The sequence below is a fragment of the Helianthus annuus genome, chromosome 6 (genome assembly GCF_002127325.2).
Source record: "Helianthus annuus cultivar XRQ/B chromosome 6, HanXRQr2.0-SUNRISE, whole genome shotgun sequence".
Taxonomy (NCBI): Eukaryota; Viridiplantae; Streptophyta; class Magnoliopsida; order Asterales; family Asteraceae; genus Helianthus; species Helianthus annuus.
The window spans coordinates 140,729,999-140,749,854 of record NC_035438.2 but is presented as its reverse complement, the minus strand read 5'-3'; the positions used below and the strand labels follow the sequence as shown (position 1 = coordinate 140,749,854).

At 42.3% G+C, this 19,856-nt stretch overlaps 1 long non-coding RNA gene across 1 annotated transcript; it reads left to right on the top strand.

Moving 5' to 3' along the window:
* The first annotated feature begins 1,684 nt into the window (after positions 1 to 1,684).
* Positions 1,685 to 2,931, top strand: LOC110939454. The gene is made up of 3 exons (XR_002592265.1): positions 1,685 to 1,815; positions 2,352 to 2,405; positions 2,662 to 2,931. It is a non-coding gene; the product is annotated as an uncharacterized LOC110939454 (long non-coding RNA).
* The last annotated feature ends 16,925 nt before the right edge of the window (positions 2,932 to 19,856 follow it).

Here is a 19,856-nt window from a genome sequence, read left to right as displayed (position 1 = left end):
TTGAAGTGAAGGCAAGTGGGTTAAGAACGAGGTTTGCGCGGATTTGGATACCGCGACACTGTGAGGCGAAGACCTTATTATTGGAAGAAGCACACAAGTCCCGTTACTCGGTTCATCCGGGAGCCACTAAAATGTACCAAGATTTGAAAGAAAATTTTTGGTGGCCGGGAATGAAACGCGACATCGTTAAGTATGTATCTAAATGCTCGACATGTTCCCAAGTTAAGGCGGAACATCAAAAACCATACGGGAAATTGCAACCCTTAGAAATTCCGGTATGGAAATGGGAGAATATAGCCATGGACCTTGTAACTAAACTGCCGAAGACAAAGAAAGGGCATGACGCAATATGGGTCATTGTCGACCGCCTTACTAAAAGCGCCCATTTTCTACCATTCGGGAGACTTTTTCCTCGGAAAGGTTAGCGGAAATTTATGTGAATGAGATTGTTTCTCGCCATGGTGTACCGGTGTCTATTGTTTCAGACCGAGATACGCGATTCACCTCCCGTTACTGGCGAAAATTTCATGAAGGAATGGGTACCCAATTGCATGTGAGTACCGCATACCACCCACAAACGGATGGCCAATCCGAACGAACGATTCAAACTCTCTTAGACATGTTGAGAGCGTGCGTGATGGATTTCGGGGGAAACTGGGATGAACATTTGCCTTTAGTGGAATTTTAATATAATAATAGCTACCAAAGTAGCATACAAATGGCGCCATATGAGATGTTATATGGGAGAAGGTGTAGAACCCCTGTTTGTTGTGGAGAAGTAGGACAAAGAGAACTCGCACCGAATGATGTGGTGGCGATAACTAATGAAAAGATCGACATAGTACGGGCTCGATTAAAAGCGGCGCAAGACCGACAAAAGTCCTATGCGGATGAAAGAAGACGCCCTATTGAGTTTCAAGTGGGGGACCGAGTGTTCCTGAAAGTGTCCCCGTGGAAAGGCATAATCCGATTTCGTAAGCGAGGAAAGTTGGGTCCCCGATATATCGGACCATTCGAGATTTTAGCTCGAGTTGGAAAGGTGGCCTACCGGTTAAGGTTACCTCCCTCCTTAGAGGGAATTCACAATACCTTCGATGTGTCACAATTGCGGAAATGTTTAAGGGATGAAACGGCTCATGTACCTCTTGAAGACATCGAGATAGACGAGAAAATGAATTACATAGAAAGGCCGGTAGCCATAAGGGATTCCAAGGTAAAGACTCTTCGCAACAAAGAAATTAAGCAAGTATTGGTCCAATGGCAACACCGAAAGGGGTCGGATCTCACTTGGGAAGTGGAGGATGAGATGAGAAGATTCTACCCATCTTTGTTTGGTACGTAATCGGGTTTCGGGGACGAAACCTTCTTTAAGGGGGTGGACTTGTAACGCCCCAAATTAAAATCCGTACATTTATGGTTACATAATATGTTACAAGTAAGTAATAGCACTATTAACCTTAGTATATGAATGCTAGAATGGAAATAATAAAAATATGGCAAGATCATGTGTAGAATCAAGTATTATTATAAAGATGGTTAAAAATTATGAACTTTAGCTAATAGGAATAAGTCTTGGCCATTTAAAACAAATGTACATAGAAGAGGGGCTGAATGTGTAAGTCATGAAAGTTGAATTACAAAACATTAAAATACACACCACACACATTCTGTGTGGGTGTTTGGTGTCGCCTGGAGAACAAGGAAAAAGGGGAAAAACCCCTTACTATCATAAAATCCAGCAAATCAAAGAGAAGAATGGAAGATAATCAAATGCATGTTCATCAATTCTAATCATCTTAACATTCTAGACATAAGGTATGTTGAAATTTGCATTTTGGTGAACATGAATGAAGTGGGTTTTAAGTAAATCCATGAGTTTGTATGAAATTAATGTGTATATGGGTTAGGAACATCTTATGAAGTATTAATTAAACACGAATTTGTTTGAATTGATATGTGAAAGTGATAACCCGTTTAGTATAAGAATGTTATGAGGTGTAATGTGAAATTGGTATAGATTAGTATAATGATTTTCGTATGATGATGTTGTTTATGAGATATTATTAGGTGAAACTTATTTAAGATGAAGATTGTATGTAATTTTGAGTAAGATTGATGTTCTTGATGTTATTGACATGAACTAGCTAAGGTGTGCATATAATGCTTGTACACTATGCTTAATTAATGGTATGCACACCAAGTGTTCGTTAAAATGCTTGAGTGAGATGATCAGATGAGTTTACAAAGATAAATGGTTAAAATTGGGATTTTTGTTGTTTGTTAGCATGAGCATGTTAAAAACGGAATGAAAAGAATGACAAGAGTTTAAAGTATGTGATTTTGGATTGTAGGAATTAAGGAAGAAAGCTCAAGTCGTACCGGGTCACAAACGAACAACGACAAAGGTAAGTTCTTGCATACATAACGTTATTAGCATGTATTGTCGTGGCATACTATTGTTCAATGGTTGAATTCGTTTACTTGTAACGAGTTATTGCAAGCCGATTATGTAATTTAGGTATGGGCCGAATGAGTTAGACGAGTAATGTGAAAAATGGAAGAAACTTCATATTCGGAAGAAGGTTTACTTGAGGGTCGTGTTTGTAAATAACGTTGTATGAACCTTAGTAACTAAATGTCTAACGGTTTGGTTGTATATAGGTAAAGCGACTTGTTAAATGGCGTTACTTGGATCGAACACATTCATGATGCACGCTTCCGTGAAGAAACTAGTTTTAGTCAAAACTTTTGTTAAATGCTTTCCTTTTGTTCCAAACGGGTCTTTTGTAAGTTTTATGATCCGAAAGTAGTAAGATGTTGAACTTGTAGTTAGAAGACTATGTTAGTAGTTTATGTAATGTTTGGGTTGAAAACTTTTGTAGTCGTTGTGTTGTTCGTTACCAAGTTAAATGCAGAATTTTGGTTTGTAAATTATTCGACCCGTTCACTTTTTGTTAAATGAAAGTTCGTTAGTGTCTTTAAAAAGTTTGGATCTTACACGGGTCAAGGAGAGAACCCTTTTTCTCCCCTTGGCGAGGCTAACGGTGCTTCTTTTTTGCAGAGTTATCGGAGAAGGAGATCAGTGGCAGTCGGATCAAACGAGAGGAAACTTACCTTTTTATGCGGATTCAAACCCCCTAGATAATTGATTCCGATCAATTCATCTAGTGTTTCTTCATTGGCGCCCACCGATTCCTCTGTTTTTTCAGTTTTTGTCTCGTTTCGATTCAGTTGTCTTATTCTCGATTTTTCGCATGGCAGACAATTCATTATCTCACCCATCAGGTCCTCGATCTGAGTTCGAGGGTTCTACAACCCAAAATACCCAGATTAACGGAATCATGGGAGCAAACGAAAACAATGGTCATTCAGACAGGAAGAATTTCTCAGATCCAATCATAGTGAGATCCCTAGAGTATTGGTTTAACAGATGCCGGATTGCTTTAAACACAATTGTTATGCAAATTGCCAGATCCGAGTTCCCAAACATCAGATCTGGTGAAGAAATTGACACTGTAGTATTGGACCCACCAACGCCATGTCGGGGAGACATCCAATCTAGTCGTAATATTGATATACGTCAACAAACCAGAAATAGCAGCCATCAGAAAGTTAAATCAAAACATATAAACATGATACAAGGAGGCCCTCCGCGAAGGCCAAATAAACGATGTCAAGATCAACATGGAGGGAATAACAAGTTGTGTTTCCTGTTGTTCCTGGAGGCCCTCAGGAAGAACGACCAGTAATTATTACTGGCATCTTCGGCCATTACTGGACGGACTATATGTTCATAGATCCGGGAAGTTCGATGGACATCATATACGAACAATGTTTCAAACAACTTGATCTAGAAGACAAAGCACGTCTAGAACCGGTTGATTTTCCTCTCACCGGATTTTGCAATGAAGCTGTATTCCCATTAGGACGGACTATATGAGCATTCACGAACAGTCAAAGTAAATTTCATGGTCATGCCAGCAACATCGCGCCATGATGTTTTGCTTGGAAGAAGGTCACAAAGAGAATTCAGCATGATCACTTCCATTCCACATGCTGCGTGCGGATTCCCAACAGAAACCGGAGTCGCAATACTATACTCAAGCAAAGAAGTCATGTATGTAGATGACGAGCCACCAACGAAGGTAGCCAAACCCTCAACATCAAACGAACCAGAGAAATGGATTCTGAACGATGCATATCCAGAACAAACTATTCAGCTAGGGCACGCCATTTCCCCGGCAACACGAGCACAGTTAAAAGAGTTATTATCCAATAACAAAGACATATTTGCTTTGTGCCCAGTAGACATGACTGCCGTACCGCGCGATATAGCGCAACATTGTCTGAACATCCGACCCTCAACAGAACCTGTTGCTCAGGGAAGGCGCAGCTTCAGCAATGAGAAAGCAAAAGCTATCGATGAACAAGTGATAGAGCTACTTAACGCTGGAATCTTACGCGAGGTTCAATACCATACATGGGTCGCCAACCTAGTAATGGTCCAAAAACATAGTGGAGGATGGAGAATGTGCGTCAACTTTAAAGACCTGACTAAAGCATGCCCAAAAGATTGCTACGCACTTCCCGAGATAGACAAAAAAGTCGACTCCCTAGCGTCATTTCGATGGAAATGTTTTCTTGACTGTTACAAAGGATATCATCAGGTCCAGATGAAAGAAGAAGACGAAGACAAAACCGCATTCCGTACAGACAAGGGCATTTTCTGCTACACTAAAATGCCCTTCGGCCTGCGCAACGCAAGTGCAACTTACCAACGCTTGATGGACACAATTTTCAGAGGTGACATTGGCAAGACAGTCGAGGTATACATGGATGACCTCGTCATCATGAGCCAGGAGGAAGACACGATGCTTACCAATATTCAGCGCACGTTTGACTCTTTGCATAGCGTGAACTTGAAACTCAATCCAACAAAATGCTCCTTCGGCATGGAGAAGGGAAAATTTTTGGGCTTTATAGTCACAAGAGACGGTTTTAAAGTAAATCCAGAAAAAGTGCAGGCCATCCAGCTAATGCCATCACCTGCAACAATAAAAGAAATGCAAAGACTCGCCGGGCGCTTAGCAGCCTTGAACAGATTCTTGGCTAATCATGCGGCAAAGTCTTATCCATTCATCAGCACGCTGCGAAACTGCGTGAAGAAAACTCACTTTCAGTGGACACCTGAAGCAGAAGCAACCCTCAAACAAATGAAGGAATGTTTAATTCAGCTGCCAACGCTGACCGCACCAAGAGAAAAAGAACGACTGATTTTATATCTATCTGCTGCGGAAGTAACGGTAGGTGCAGTATTGATGGTAGAACGAGAAAACATTCAGACTCCAATTTACTATATAAGCAAGATGCTCACCGGCCCGGAAACTCGTTACTCAATGATAGAAAAGCTGGTCCTAGCACTAGTACATGCATCACGACGCCTACGTAGGGACTTTTCGGGCCACGTCATCACAGTTCTCACTAATTACCACTTAGGCCAGATCTTATCTAAACCCGATGTGGCGGGACGATTAGCTAAGTGGGCTATCGAGCTAGGAGGATACAATATCCTCTATAGACCAAGACCAGCAATCAAAGGGCAAGTTCTAGCAGACTTTGCCATCGAAGTTCCCATCGACAAAGTTCAAGAGTGCGAGGCAATCCAGAACCCTATACCCGTTTTCGACGACAGAGTCTGGACCTTGCACACAGATGGTGCTTCTAATGATGACGGGGCAGGGGCAGGTCTCCGACTAGTCAGCCTGGACGATCACGAACTCACATATGCCATACGCCTAGACTTCCGAAGCACTAACAACGAAGCAGAATACAAAGCGTTTTTAGCAGGCCTTCGTTTAGCGCTTAAAATGGGGGCAAGAAACCTCGAAGCTAACGTTGATTCAAAGCTAGTAGCTGAACAAGTTAATGGGCACTATGATGCAAAAGGAGAAGCTATGGCGTTATACTTAGAACAAGCGCGAATATTAATCGGTCAATTCCAAACGTTCAAAGTCAACCATATAAACAGAAGTGAAAACAAACATGCGGACGCATTGAGCAAATTGGCCGCAACCAGCTTTAAGCACTTAACAAAAGAAGTACGCATAGAGGTACTGTCCAATCCCTCTGTTCCTCTCAAACAAGTCAATATCATAGAGATCGGCAGTCCGTCCTGGATGTCCCCAATCATCTTATACTTACAGCACGGGAAACTCCCAGAGGAAAATGCAGAAGCCAGGAAAATTCAGAATAAAGCAATAAACTACGAAATGGCGGACGGCATTCTATACAGAAAGTCATTCATGGGACCATTACACCGATGCGTTGACAAGACAGACGCGCAATACCTGTTCAGAGAAATCCATGAAGGCTTGTGCGGAATACACGCTGGACCACGCATGGTAGTAGCTAAAATAATGAGCGCAGGATATTATTGGCCGGGAATGCACGTTGACGTGGTAGAAATATTACGGAAATGCGCAGCATGCCAACGTCACGCGCCAAAAACGCTCCGGCCAAAGAATCCACTAGTACCTGTCACGTCCGCCTGGCCATTCCAGCAATGGGGCATTGATCTCGTTGGCCCATTTCCTGACGCACCAGGCGCAGTAAAATTCATCATTGTAGCAGTCGACCACTTCACGAAGTGGGTTGAAGCTAAGCCTTGGCCTCAACCCAGCAATGGTAATCCGCAAATTTATATGGGAACATATTATCTGCAGATTTGGATTACCATTGTGTATCATTTCCGACAACGGCACTAACTTTGCCTCAGAAGATCTACAGAAATGGTTCAAGGAAATGAAAATTGAACACAACTTTGCCTCCGTGGCACACCCGCAAGCAAACCTCCAAGTCGAAAGCATCAACAAATAAATAGTCGACGGCATCAAAGCACGATTGGGCACAGCGCGCAGAGGATGTGTTGATGAACTCCCTAGCATCCTATGGGCACATCGAACAATGCCAAAGACTAGCACGGGAGAAACTCCATTTAGTCTGGTCTACGGGTCTGAAGCCGTAATCCCAGCCGAAATCGGCCTACCATCACCGTGCATGATAGCCATGGAAAAACAAAACAATGAGCAAAAGCGAAGAATGGATTTAGACATTTTTGAAGAAAGGCGCGAGAACGCCGCCATCACAGAAGCAAGGTACAAATCCAAACTGAAAAAATATTACAACGCACGCGTACGCGTGTGTACCTTTGTCCCCGACGATTTCGTCTTGCGCGACAATGAAGCATCAAATGCAGAAAAACCAGGCAAATTAGCACCAAAATGGGAAGGACCATACATCATCAATGAGGTCCTAGGTAAAGGGGCATACACCCGAAAAAGAATCGACGAGACTCTAGTTCCCCGCACCTGGAATGCGCAGCAGTTGCGCAGGTGTTACATATAGGACAAATCATTCACATGCAATGTATTTCCTATTTACACTTGTATTACAAGCCTCGCGCTTTATTACTACAAACAATATTTTCATGCTTGTTACGGTTTGTTACAAATTGCATGTAATTCCTTTGGGTTGCGCGAAAACAATATGGTAAAAATTGTATACCTCATGAACAGTCTGAAAAAAAAGCGCAACATAAGCGCATATTCTAGACAAACGTTCACACATGAGCACAAATACCATCTCTCATTCGCTCCACCTGACCAAAGCAATTAAAACACATGCAACATATTGTAATCCAAACATACGAAAGCAAACAAAATCTACGGGTACAGCAGTACACCAAAATGTATATATCAACAAGTGTAGCATAAACACTTCATAACAAGATCATAGCAATGATCTTCAAAACTTTTTAACATCAAAACTAGCAAATTAAAAAAATAAAAAGGCCAACACCTAACCAGCATCGGGATCGTCATCAACGATGGGCACCTGCTCACACCGGCGATTCTTCCGGCGTTGATACACCAACTGGCAACCTCCTTTCCGGACCATTGGAAAACGAGCTGTCAAGCCATCAACATCCAGTACACTGATTCCCTCGTCAACAACATCCTTTTGACGGCGAACAGAACCGACAACCACCGAAGAAGCAGCATTGAACGGCTTTTCTTCTTCATCAAACACCAATGATGGGGAATTAGCAAGAAGCAGGAGACTTACAGCAACTTCACAAACCCTTAGAACTTCCAAAGGTCGCCGAGAGCGAAGAGAACATTTCGCCTTCATTTTTTCCAAAACCAAACAAAAAGGAAAAGGCACCCAAATATATATATATAGGCAAATTAACTTCGGGAAAAGAGAAGGTCATGATCACTAGTCAAACATCTTTTCCAGATGGCACTACAGAAGCAAATGTCATGTCCCCATTAATGAAGTCTGACAAGCGCCATTACATATCCCAATGTAAGAAGACAAAGTATCGCAAATACAAATTTTTTATTACAAACTGACGTCATCAAAGGTCAGGTCATGATTACAAGAGAACAAAAGTCATAACCTCCCCCAAAAAACCTTTTTAAATCTTCTTAAATCTTCTCATAGAAGATTCCCCATTTTTCGCGCCAAAAAGTAGTTCTTTCTTAAAAGTCCAGTGCTCCACTTATTTGCACAAGTAAAACACTAGACTGGGGGGACTTGAAGGGGTAAGGTCCCAAAAACCTTATAATAAGTACTTGGGACCATGCCACAACATTGCTTTTCAACATTTTAACCTTGCGCGGCCGCGCACTGGTCTTAGAAAAGAAAAGTTTAAAGCAACAGTCAACACTTACGTCAAAAGGAAATCATAAGTCCTTGCGCTTTCTCCCATGAAGCAAAGGATGAAAATCCTAAATTAAACACTTCCGCTCAATATCCAGACTCTGATATTATTTACCCAGACTTGGGATTTAATTATTTAGCTGATTCCACACGGTAAGGAGTCACACCAGATTACAGCAGTAATCTTCTAGAAGGAACTCAATCGTGCACCACTAAGACGGTTATAACCGTCTGGACACGTGTCGCCATCTCAGGCCTCCCTGAAATCACAACGATGGCATGCAATTGGAAAGAAAACTCCACTTAATCACTTTCCACGTGGCAAATCCCCAGCCATAGATCTAATCATCGATCCGTGTGCACTCACGTCGGATCAAGAAGCTTGAGGGAAGGAGATGTAACCGCTTACGGGGTTAGCATCTTCCGTTAACTTTTCCCTAATAGGTTTTCCCGCCCAAAGACTCCCGGCTATAAATATGAGAAACAACCCAGGTATGAAGTTAAGTTACACACACTTCTCAAATACATCTTCTCCTCCATAACCCATACTTATTCTCACACCGGAGTCGGGTCAAGGAGAGAACCCTTTTTCTACCCTTGGCGAGGCTAACAGTGCTTCTTTTTTGCAGAGTTATCAGAGAAGGAGATCAGTGGCAATCGGATCAAACAAGAGGAAACTTACCTTTTTATGCGGATTCAAACCCCCTAGATAATTGATTCCTATCAATTCATCTAGTGTTTCTTCAGTACTCTTGAAGACATGCTTCGTTCGTGTGTCATAGATTTCGGTGGTAAATGGGAGACTTACCTGCTGAAGGGGTAAGGTCCCAAAAACCTCATAATAAATACTTGGGACCATACCACAACCTTGCTCTCCAACCTTTTAGCCTTGCGCAGCCGCGCACTGGTCTTACAAAAGAAAAGTTTAAAGCAATAGTCAACACTTGCGCTAAAAGGAAATCATAAGTCCTTGCGCAAAGGATGAAAATCCTAAAGTAAAAACTTCCGCTCAATATCCAGACTTTGATATTATTTACCCAGACTTGGGATTTAGTTATTTAGATGATTCCAAACGATAAGGAGTCACACCAGATTACAGCAGTAATCTTCTAGAAGGAACTCAATCGTGCACCACTAAGACGGTTATAACCGTCTGGACACGTGTCGCCATCTCAGGCCTCCCTGAAATAACAACGATGGCATGTAATTGGAAAGAAAACTCCACTTAATCACTTTCCACGTGGCAAATCCCCAGCCATAGTTCTAATCAGCGATCCGTGTGCACTCACGTCGGATCAAGAAGCTTGACGGACGGAGATGTAACCGCTTACGGGGTTAGCATCTTCCGTTATCTTTTCACTAACAGGTTTTCCCACCTAAATATTCCCGGCTATAAATATGAGAAACAACCCAGGTATGAAGTTAAGTTACACACACTTCTCAAATACATCTTCTCTTCCATAACCCATACTTATTCTCACACCGGAGTCGGGTCAAGGAGAGAACCCTTTTTCTCCCCTTGGCGAGGCTAACGGTGCCTCTTTTTTGAAGAGTTATCCGAGAAGGAGATCAGTGGCAATCGGATCAAACGAGAGGAAACTTACCTTTTTATGCGGATTCAAACCCCCTAGATAATTGATTCTGATCAATTCTTCTAGTGTTTCTTCATTGGCGCCCACCGTTTTTTCTCTGTTTCACCCGTTTCTGTCTTGTTTTTTCGATTCATTTCATCGTTTTCATTTGCATTTGGAGGAAACGTCATCTCATCGACAAACCGGCCCCCGGCCGAATGTCGAAAACAACTTTCAAGTAGAAGGAATCCCAGAGGATGTCTCGGTTGACAACGAGGTTCAATCCAATCAAGCAAACGACCCTGTCACTCCAGGAGCGTTGCCAGCAAACCCTGCTCATTCAATTCTGCCACCAGGAGAAACTCCAATTTCCTGGTACGTCAGATCTCAAGGGGTACTAAATGCGGTATACACACAGCTGTGTGCTCAGACTACCCCCTTAACTCAGTCACGGAGACCAGGATCTCGTGCTAACACTTCCCAACGGGAGAATTCAACTTACGAGGATACAGAAGTTTATGCCAGATCCACATCAAAACGTGAATCAGGAAGTCACCAGAGAGAATATCATGGTGAACCACACCCTCACCGAAGACAATCAGTTCACGATAGGTTGGGTTCCCAACGGAACACCCACACCGATGAGTCTGATCCAACATACCGTTTAAGTGCAAATACCAGTGTGTTCAATCGATTACAGCCAAATTACAATAAATGCAGGCCTCGTGCGATTTATAAGCCTGAGGCAAAACACAACTATGATTTGATTTACCGCCCTGCGGAAGCAGCGGAAAATTCAAAGTTCATCATGGAAATAGCTTTAGCTCCGCTTGAGAAAGCTAAACTACCATCCAACGTGGGTAAGCTTAATGGGCTGACAGACCCCGATGACCACTTGAGAGTGTTTACCAGTGCAGGTCTGGTTGGGGGTTGGACCCTCCCGCTATGGTGCCATCTGTTCATACAGACTCTAACCGGGGCAACAAGAATCTGGTTCGATAACTTACCAATCGGACAGATCGAATCATGGAAAGACCTGCGCGAAAAATTTCTGACACATTTTAGTCAACAACGGCGCTCCATTCGTGATACGTCTGACGTCATGAACATTTGGCGCCATGACGATGAAAATCTGGAGGATTTCATCACCAGATACAACAAAGAAGTACTGGAGATTGGTGGTGTTCACGAACAACTAATCCGCGCCCAATTCAAGTATGCGGTTAGGTGTGATGACATGATAAAGGTCTTATCTAGAACAGAAGGTCTCGCTAAAAGTTGGGAGAAGGTGATGGCGGCAACCAATGTTTATGCGCAAACCGAAAAAAATCTTACCACAAACAGGCCACCGTCACCATATAATAGACCCGCGGATTTAAGCTCCACTGGCGAGAGAAGATTTAAGAAATCATGGCGCGAGTCTAACTCGGGAAGTCGTTCGTCTGAAGATGCTCGAACAACGATCAACAAACTTACCGCGCAGAGGGAGTCTAAACAAGAGAATAGGGAGAGGCAGTGGACTCCCCTAACTAAGACCCCAGCGGAAGTCTTGAGCACTGAAGACTATCAATTCAAACCTCCGATCCTGATGAAAAATAAGCGCAGACAAGACCCTGCCCAATACTGCGAGTATCACAAGGACAACGGGCATACCACTAACAAATGCATTTCTTTACGCACAGAAATAGAGAAAGCCCTCAAAAGCGGTGAGCTCACACATTTGCTCCAAAATGTGCGCAAGGAAATTAAGCAGATAACTCGGGGTGAGGAGGGCCCAAGCAAAAGGGCAAAAACTTAAGAGACAACTCTATGAATTTCCCGCAGGAAAACATGATCTATCAAGCGAAGCGGGAATATTAGAGAGTAAGTTAAGTTTCATATAATTATATTAGCAAACTTTGTAAAAGCCTCTGTGCTCTATCCCTAAATAAAATAACAAAGTTTCTATTATTTCTGTGTTTTTCTTACAAAGTGCATGCAATTTCTTTTAGTAAGCGCAAAAACATTATGGTAGTTACAAAATAAGCTTCATGAACGGTCAGTGATCACGTCACAAACGACCATAAGTTCACACATGAGCTTTATACCAAATTCATTCGCCTTACTCAATAAAAGTAACCGTACTCATGCAAAATATTGTAAAACGAAAAACATAGCATACTATTCTTGGCACACAAATACGCCTAAAAAACTATCAAACACGGCAGTGTTTTAGTTACTTGCGCAACAGCGCACCAACAAAAAAAAGGGATATACATCCCAAATATTACAAGAGAATTGTTCAAATACATTCGCAACCTACGACAAATCTTCACCCTCATCCGGAAAGATTTCTTTTAGTTGCGCTACGTGATCGTCAGATTGCAGCGCCACATTTATCAGATCCATAACCGGAAGTTGCAAGTTGTTGAATTCTGTTTTTAAAGCAGCAAGCGCAGCATTAGTATCTACGCCATAAGTAGCAGCTTTACTGAAATCCCAATCCACTTTCAAAGCGCTATTTACATGCTGAGAACACTCAGCATATCCTTGGGCATACCCATCTTTACGCGCGGCAACAACTAACCGCCCAACAGTTTTATCCAACTCTTCCGAATTTAGCACCGACTCAGCAACCTGCGGAAGGAGGAAAGGATGAATAACAAGAAAGCGCATAAACAGTTCCACAACAGAAAGGAGCAAACAACTTACACAAGCAATTCCACGATCTTTTAACCACGCTATATCACTCTTTAAAGGTTCAAGCTCGCTCTCCGCCGTGACCCGCGCCGTTTCAGAATTTTCCAATTTTTCTTCAGTTTTGGTCAAACGGCGAGAGATTTCAGCCTTTACAGAATGCGCAAGCTCCAAGTCCTTTTTAAGTTTTTCCTGATCAGAAAGCAAAGCAGTAAGTTCTTCTAACTCTTTATCTCTAAGGGCAAGAGTGGCACAAGCTTGTACCTCTCGTTGCTCACTGCGCTCCCTATGGGAACACGCTTCTTGTAAAGCAGCTTCTGCATCAGCTATCTCCTTTTTCAACTTTTCTACCTCCGCATCCTGGTTCTTCAGTTTTTCAACCTCAGCCTTGAGGTTATTAATGATATTACGAAGGTTTGCCTTCTTAGCATTATCTTTTTCGCAAATTTTCCTCCAGTTTTTGCGTTCCTCGGAAAGGAGAGCAGCTTCAGCTTCCGCTTTCCTCTTCCAGCCTGCAGCAGACCACTCCTCGGTTTTAAGATCAACCTCAAACTTGGCTTGATCGGTTTCTAATTTAGCCTTCAGCTGAGCCAAGCGCCTCTCGTCTTTGGCAAACTCCTTCTGAGACACCTTAAAAGCTTCCCAGTCCTTATGCGTACTATACCACTCACGCACTATGCGATGAGTGGTAGACACATGAGAAGGAGTCTCTTCAAGGTAAGTTTGATAGGTTTGTTCATAAGACTGGCCTTCTTGAAACTTAATCTCCCCAGGCGGAAGTATCCCCTGCAACCAATCTTGGCACACGCGCCAATCCGAGAAAGTGTCACCTTTCTTCAAATTCCAAACAGGGGCGTGAGGGTCAGAGGCATCTTTCTCCATATAAGTCCGGTAGTAGTAATCCCCCAAAGTTTCTTCTGGGCGGATCAGAGAATGTTTACCAACACCAGCAGATGAGTCTTGCTCCTCAACTTTCATCTTCTCAACATGCTCAGGCATAGCATCAGAAGGTTAAGGGGAAGGAGTTGAAGTTTTTTCAGCAGTTTGTTCTTTCCCCAAATCTTGAACAACAGTTTCAGGGGTTTGTGGATTACCAGCACCATCCACAACCCCTGGATCAACAACTTTTTCAGTTTCTACAGCAATATCAACAGGCTTCTCAGTCTCAACAGTCTTATCCACACCACCATCAGTAACCCTCGTAGGCTCTAACTGGACAACAACAGAAGCACGCGGAGGGGTGGATGGAAGCTCTTCATTAACCACAGATTGCAGCTCTGTGGGAACAGGGGAAACAGGAACTTCTGGGAAAACAACAAAATCTGTAAAGATTTAATGCGCATAAAGGAAACAAGAAAAGGCAACACTTACCAGGAACAGGTTCCGAAATAAAAGCATCTACATTTCCTCTTCTGGTAATTCCCTTCCTCTGAATCTTCTTAGAAGGCTGACCCTCAGCATCAGTATCAGCTTGTTTCCTTTTACCAGCTTTCCTATGCACCAACTGTTCAGGGCTAGAATCCAAGTCAATGGGTTCATTTGGGTTGCATGGAGGGATATCAGCAGTGTCTCTTGGTTCAAATTTTGGCCTCTTAACAGTAACTGCAGGTATAAGACCCTCCAAAGAGTCAGAAACCACCACATAACTGCACCAGGAGTCAGAGGAATGGCGCATACCTTTCTTCTCTCCTTCAACATTTTTTGTCTTCAAGGATCGCGTTTTATCTTCACCTTTCTTCGGCACAGAAGTAGAAGTCATCGCGCGTTTCCTCTTCTCAGGGCCTATGCCCAAATTCGACAACTCGCCTAAAATAAGCGCAAAGAAATGATTATTCAAAAACGCAAAAAGCAAAATAAAAAACCAATATAGCTTACCAGCACCAACAGCAGGTGGAGCAGACAGATCCGCATCTCGCGGAAGAACAAAGTTTCTCACAATCCGGTGGTACCAAAGCTCCTCATCAGGTTTCTTCTTAATGGTACCCATTCTTCCACCTTCCCTCTTGAACGCGACAACATACAGCAACACAACTACAAAGGAAGAAAGGCAAGTTCAAAAAAAAAAAAAGAGAGAGAGAGAGGGAAAAACCCCAAACTTACTATGACCATCCTCCGTATATACTGGTTTATCGTCACGATCCATCTTCCAATTCAAGCTCATGCTGGCTCCGACAAGAGCTTTCTCCGGCAAAACAATGTTCGGAACGTCCTTTAGATCCTGGTACCAGTTCTCGTCAACAGGGGTTTGAATCGTTTCAGTCGGAACATCTTCCTTCCCCCTTAAAACCATCCTCACCTGAATCACTCCGGCCTTAATAAAAAAAAATTTTTGTTTCCAATCGTGAAAGGATTTTGGAAGTTGCTTTAAAATCTTCTTTGCAGACGCCCTCTGAACGAACGAGTAAAACCTTGGGTACAGTGCATCTGGTGAAAAACCCTAAATCGAGAAACAGTTGGCTCAATATACATTGTCCGACACACAAATTCAAAATGTCGAACCCTAACCATGCCAATAGGGTGAAGTTGGGAGATATGCAACTTATAGTACTCAAGGAATTCAAGGAAAAATTTAGTAACAGGCAAACGAAAGTTGCCTTCACAGAAAAAATCTCAAAAAAGGGTAATATACCCGGCCGGAGCATCCGCTGCAGTCTGCCCCTCTTCAGGGTACAGAGCACCCCAGTTCTCCGGAAATTTGAAATTCCGAACCAAACCATCGAAGGTCGCTCTAGGCCACTTTAATGATGGAAGTTCAGTCGACATTTCTTTAGAAAGATCTCCTTGATGTTCTCCGGTTGACATAAGAGGTAGGAATGATAAATCTTTTCTTAGAAGAAAGGAACAAGAAAAGTTTCAGCAAAACAATGATTACACAAAAAGGGGGTTACTCAAACGTTATGTATACTCATCGCAATAAATAGCATCGGTAACCGCCACAACACCTTCTTCGGATATCACAGTTCTCCAAACAGCAGAGAGAGTGAAAACCAACACCAAACGCGCCTACACGCGCGCGTGCAAGATACGGACAGTAAAAAACAACTGACAGTGACAGACTGTCACTCAGTTTTACTGTATCAGTCTCATTCAAATTCAAATATTTTCAAAAATCTTTACAATGATCAAAATAAACTTTCTTCCGAAAGTTTCCTTATTTTTCGCGCCAAATAGCAGTTCTCTTTTATAAGTCCAGTGCTCCACTTATTTGCATAAGTACAACACTAGACTGGGGGGACTTGAAGGGGTAAGGTCCCAAAAACCTCATAATAAATACTTGGGACCATACCACAACCTTGCTCTCCAACCTTTTAACCTTGCGCGGCCGCGCACTGGTCTTACAAAAGAAAAGTTTAAAGCAACAGCCAACACTTGCGCTAAAAGGAAATCATAAGTCCTTGCGCAAAGGATGAAAATCCTAATGTAAAAACTTCCGCTCAATATCCAGACTTTGATATTATTTACCCAGACTTGGGATTTAGTTATTTAGCTGATTCCACACAATAATGAGTCACACCAGATTACAGCAGTAATCTTCTAGAAGGAACTCAATCGTGCACCACTAAGACGATTATAACCGTCTGGACACGTGTCGCCATCTCAGGCCTCCCTGAAATCACAACGATGGTATGTAATTGGAAAGAAAACTCCACTTAATCACTTTCCACGTGGCAAATCCCCAGCCATAGATCTAATCAGCGATCTGTGTGCACTCACGTCAGATCAAGAAGCTTGACGGACGGAGATGTAACCGCTTACGGGGTTAGCATCTTCCGTTAACTTTTCACTAACAGGTTTTCCCGCCTAAAGACTCCCGGCTATAAATATGAGAAACAACCCAGGTATGAAGTTAAGTTACACACACTTCTCAAATACATCTTCTCCTCTATAACCCATACTTATTCTCACACCGGAGTCGGGTCAAGGAGAGAACCCTTTTTCTCCCCTTGGCGAGGCTAACGGTGCTTCTTTTTTGCAGAGTTATCGGAGAAGGAGATCAGTGGCAATCGGATCAAACAAGAGGAAACTTACCTTTTTATGCGGATTCAAACCCCCTAGATAATTGATTCTGATCAATTCTTCTAGTTTTTCTTCACCTGCCATTAGTCGAATTCTCGTATAATAACAGTTATCATTCCAGCATTCAAGTGACACCGTTTGAGGCTCTATACGGAAGAAGATGTCTATCGCCTATTGTATGGCATGAGATCAGTCACTCGCAATTAACCGGTCCTGAGCTACTGCAAGAAACGACTCACAAAATCCTCCAGATACGAGACGATCTGCTGAAAGCTCGAAGTCATCAGAAAAGTTATGCCGATAGACGAAGCAAGCCCCTTGAATTTGACATTGGCGACTACGTACTCCTAAAGGTATCACCTTGGAAGGGTGTGGTCAGATTCGGCAAGAAGGGGAAACTAGCGCTTCGATATGTTTGACCTTTTAAGATTCTGGAAAGGATCGGAAAAGTCGCCTACAGACTCGAACTAACAGAGGAACTTAGTAACGTCCACCCGACTTTCCATGTTTCGAACCTCCGAAAGTGCCTGGCTGAGCATGATTTAATTGTATCTCTTGATGACCTCCAAATAAATGAAACACTACACTTCGTGGAGAAGCCTGTCGAGATCATGGATCGCTTAACCAAGCAGCTCAGACGCTCATGCATTCCTATTATGAAAGTCCGATGGGAAGGCAAACGAGGCGCAGAGTTCACTTGGGAACTCGAAAGCGACATGAAGGCGAAGTACTGACGTGATGTCGTTGTCACAATCAAATTTAATCCAATTACAACTAAATAGTTAGTGGCAAGTGGGTATCGAACACAGGGAGTTTGTGGAATATGTGTTATTTAAAGGTTTATCTAAATTGACTAAAATTAAACTAATTGCAATAAAAATAAATTCAAGAGTTGGTTTGATTGGTTGATTTTTAAAACTAAGATTACTAGTCTAATTGCAAAATGAGAATTTAGGTTGTAAACAATTTAGAGACAAATGACCATCTTTAGTTTCCAGTTTGCTTCGACATTTATGCTAACATTCCACTAGAAAAAACTACATAGACATAGATCATGTGCAATTACTTGTTTTGATGAAAGGGAACTAAGTACTCGGATTCCTAGAACACGAGGTTGTTACCTGATGACCAATTAATCAATACCCAATCCTAATTCTACCCATGATATCTCGATTGCCAAATAGCACCAAGAACGTATGGTTTCAAATTAGATTAACATAAGAATTAACAATTTACAAACAAGAAATCACACACCATAACAACCAAATCATAAAGACAAGCTCATTATTCTAGAAATATGAAATCCAAACATAAAGTCTTACGCAAACCTTCAACCAAAGATAGTCACCATAAGTTTAGCCACTCATGACTTGGACAATCATCATCACATACATATCAATGTTTATAGGAATTAAAAACACTAACAAGATGTTTAGAATTGTTTCAAGCTCTCAATAACACCCAAAATTCACCTCTAGACTGCTGGTAACCGAATGGGATTGATTGGATTTGAAGAGACATCATAAATCCGCATTAAAAGGTGGAAGTTACACATTTACGCAGGTCAGCGTCGTAAGCTACGGTGGCCACCATAGCTTACGGTGGCTTGGAATGGCTTACGGTGGCTTTAAACTGTCATACGGTGACAAAAAGTGCGAGTCGGCGCCGTAAGTTACGGTCCTTGCCGTAGCCTATGGCAGGTTCAACATGAAAACTTGTTTTCAGCATAACTTTTTCGTTTCAACTCCGTTTTCTTCACCGTTTTCCCCTACGTTCTCGTAATTTCATCCTCTATCATGCTATCCTCTTAATTCTTCAATTCCAAAAATTGATTTTTTTCATTTATTCTCTGTGTTCCTTCCATTTTAAGCTCCCGTTTATGTATACATCTGTCGACTTCGTCCTGTATCGAGTCTTAGATTGCATTGTATAGATCAGGGCACGTTTTACGAGAAAATAGGAGAGTTTTAGTTGTATATAGGCTGATTTCGCTCCTAGAGTAATTAGGATGTAATTTCGCCCGAAATCACATGTTAGTGATTTCGCTCCTGTTGTTCCTTGTCATCTCGGGCGAAATCAAACCCCTATATATAGGGTTGTCTTGAGCGAAATCAGTAGATAGTCTCTTGTATTCGAGGTGCTGCCGGTGTGAGGTTTGATTGTAATCAACGTCAGATCAATACAATCAGTGAATTAAGTGAAGATTTAGCTGTTTCTACGACAATTACTTGTTTTCCGCACCTGTAATTGATCAAACTCCTCTGAACGACTCATTCGGGCCAGCAAACCGATCCTACAAGTGGTATCAGAGCTCAGGGGGAGGAGTTCTGCAGAGAATAGCTGGATTTCATCAAGTTTTCTTACTTCTACACCTTCTTTCATCATTACAGGAAGTTTTCACGGTCAAAACCTGTTCAAAATTTCACAGACTGTAAAGAATTGGACATAGACTAATACCTGAAAGTTTGACAGTAAAACTCAAAGTAAAAATGGACAAAATGAACCTGTGAGTTGATTCCACTCGAGTGAACAACTTATGATTTCGCTCGTAATTGCATCTGATTTCGTTTCAGGATACAGGTTCTAAGGGATTCTGCTCCAAAGTTTGCTGTTGATTTCGCTCTTGTGTACATCTGATTTCGCTCCAGACTTAGTAGTGATTTCGCTCCAGAGTTTGAAGTTTACTATTTCGCTCCAAAATTAGTGGTTAATTTCGCTCCAAGCTACCAATTTTGGAATTTCGCTCCAAAGTTCAGTGTAATTTCGCTCTAAACTGCAAATCAGGTGATTTCGCTCCAGAAGTTTGTGTCTGATTTCGCTCCAGCCAACCTGATATCTGATTTCGCTCCTAAGGATTGTCTGGGATTT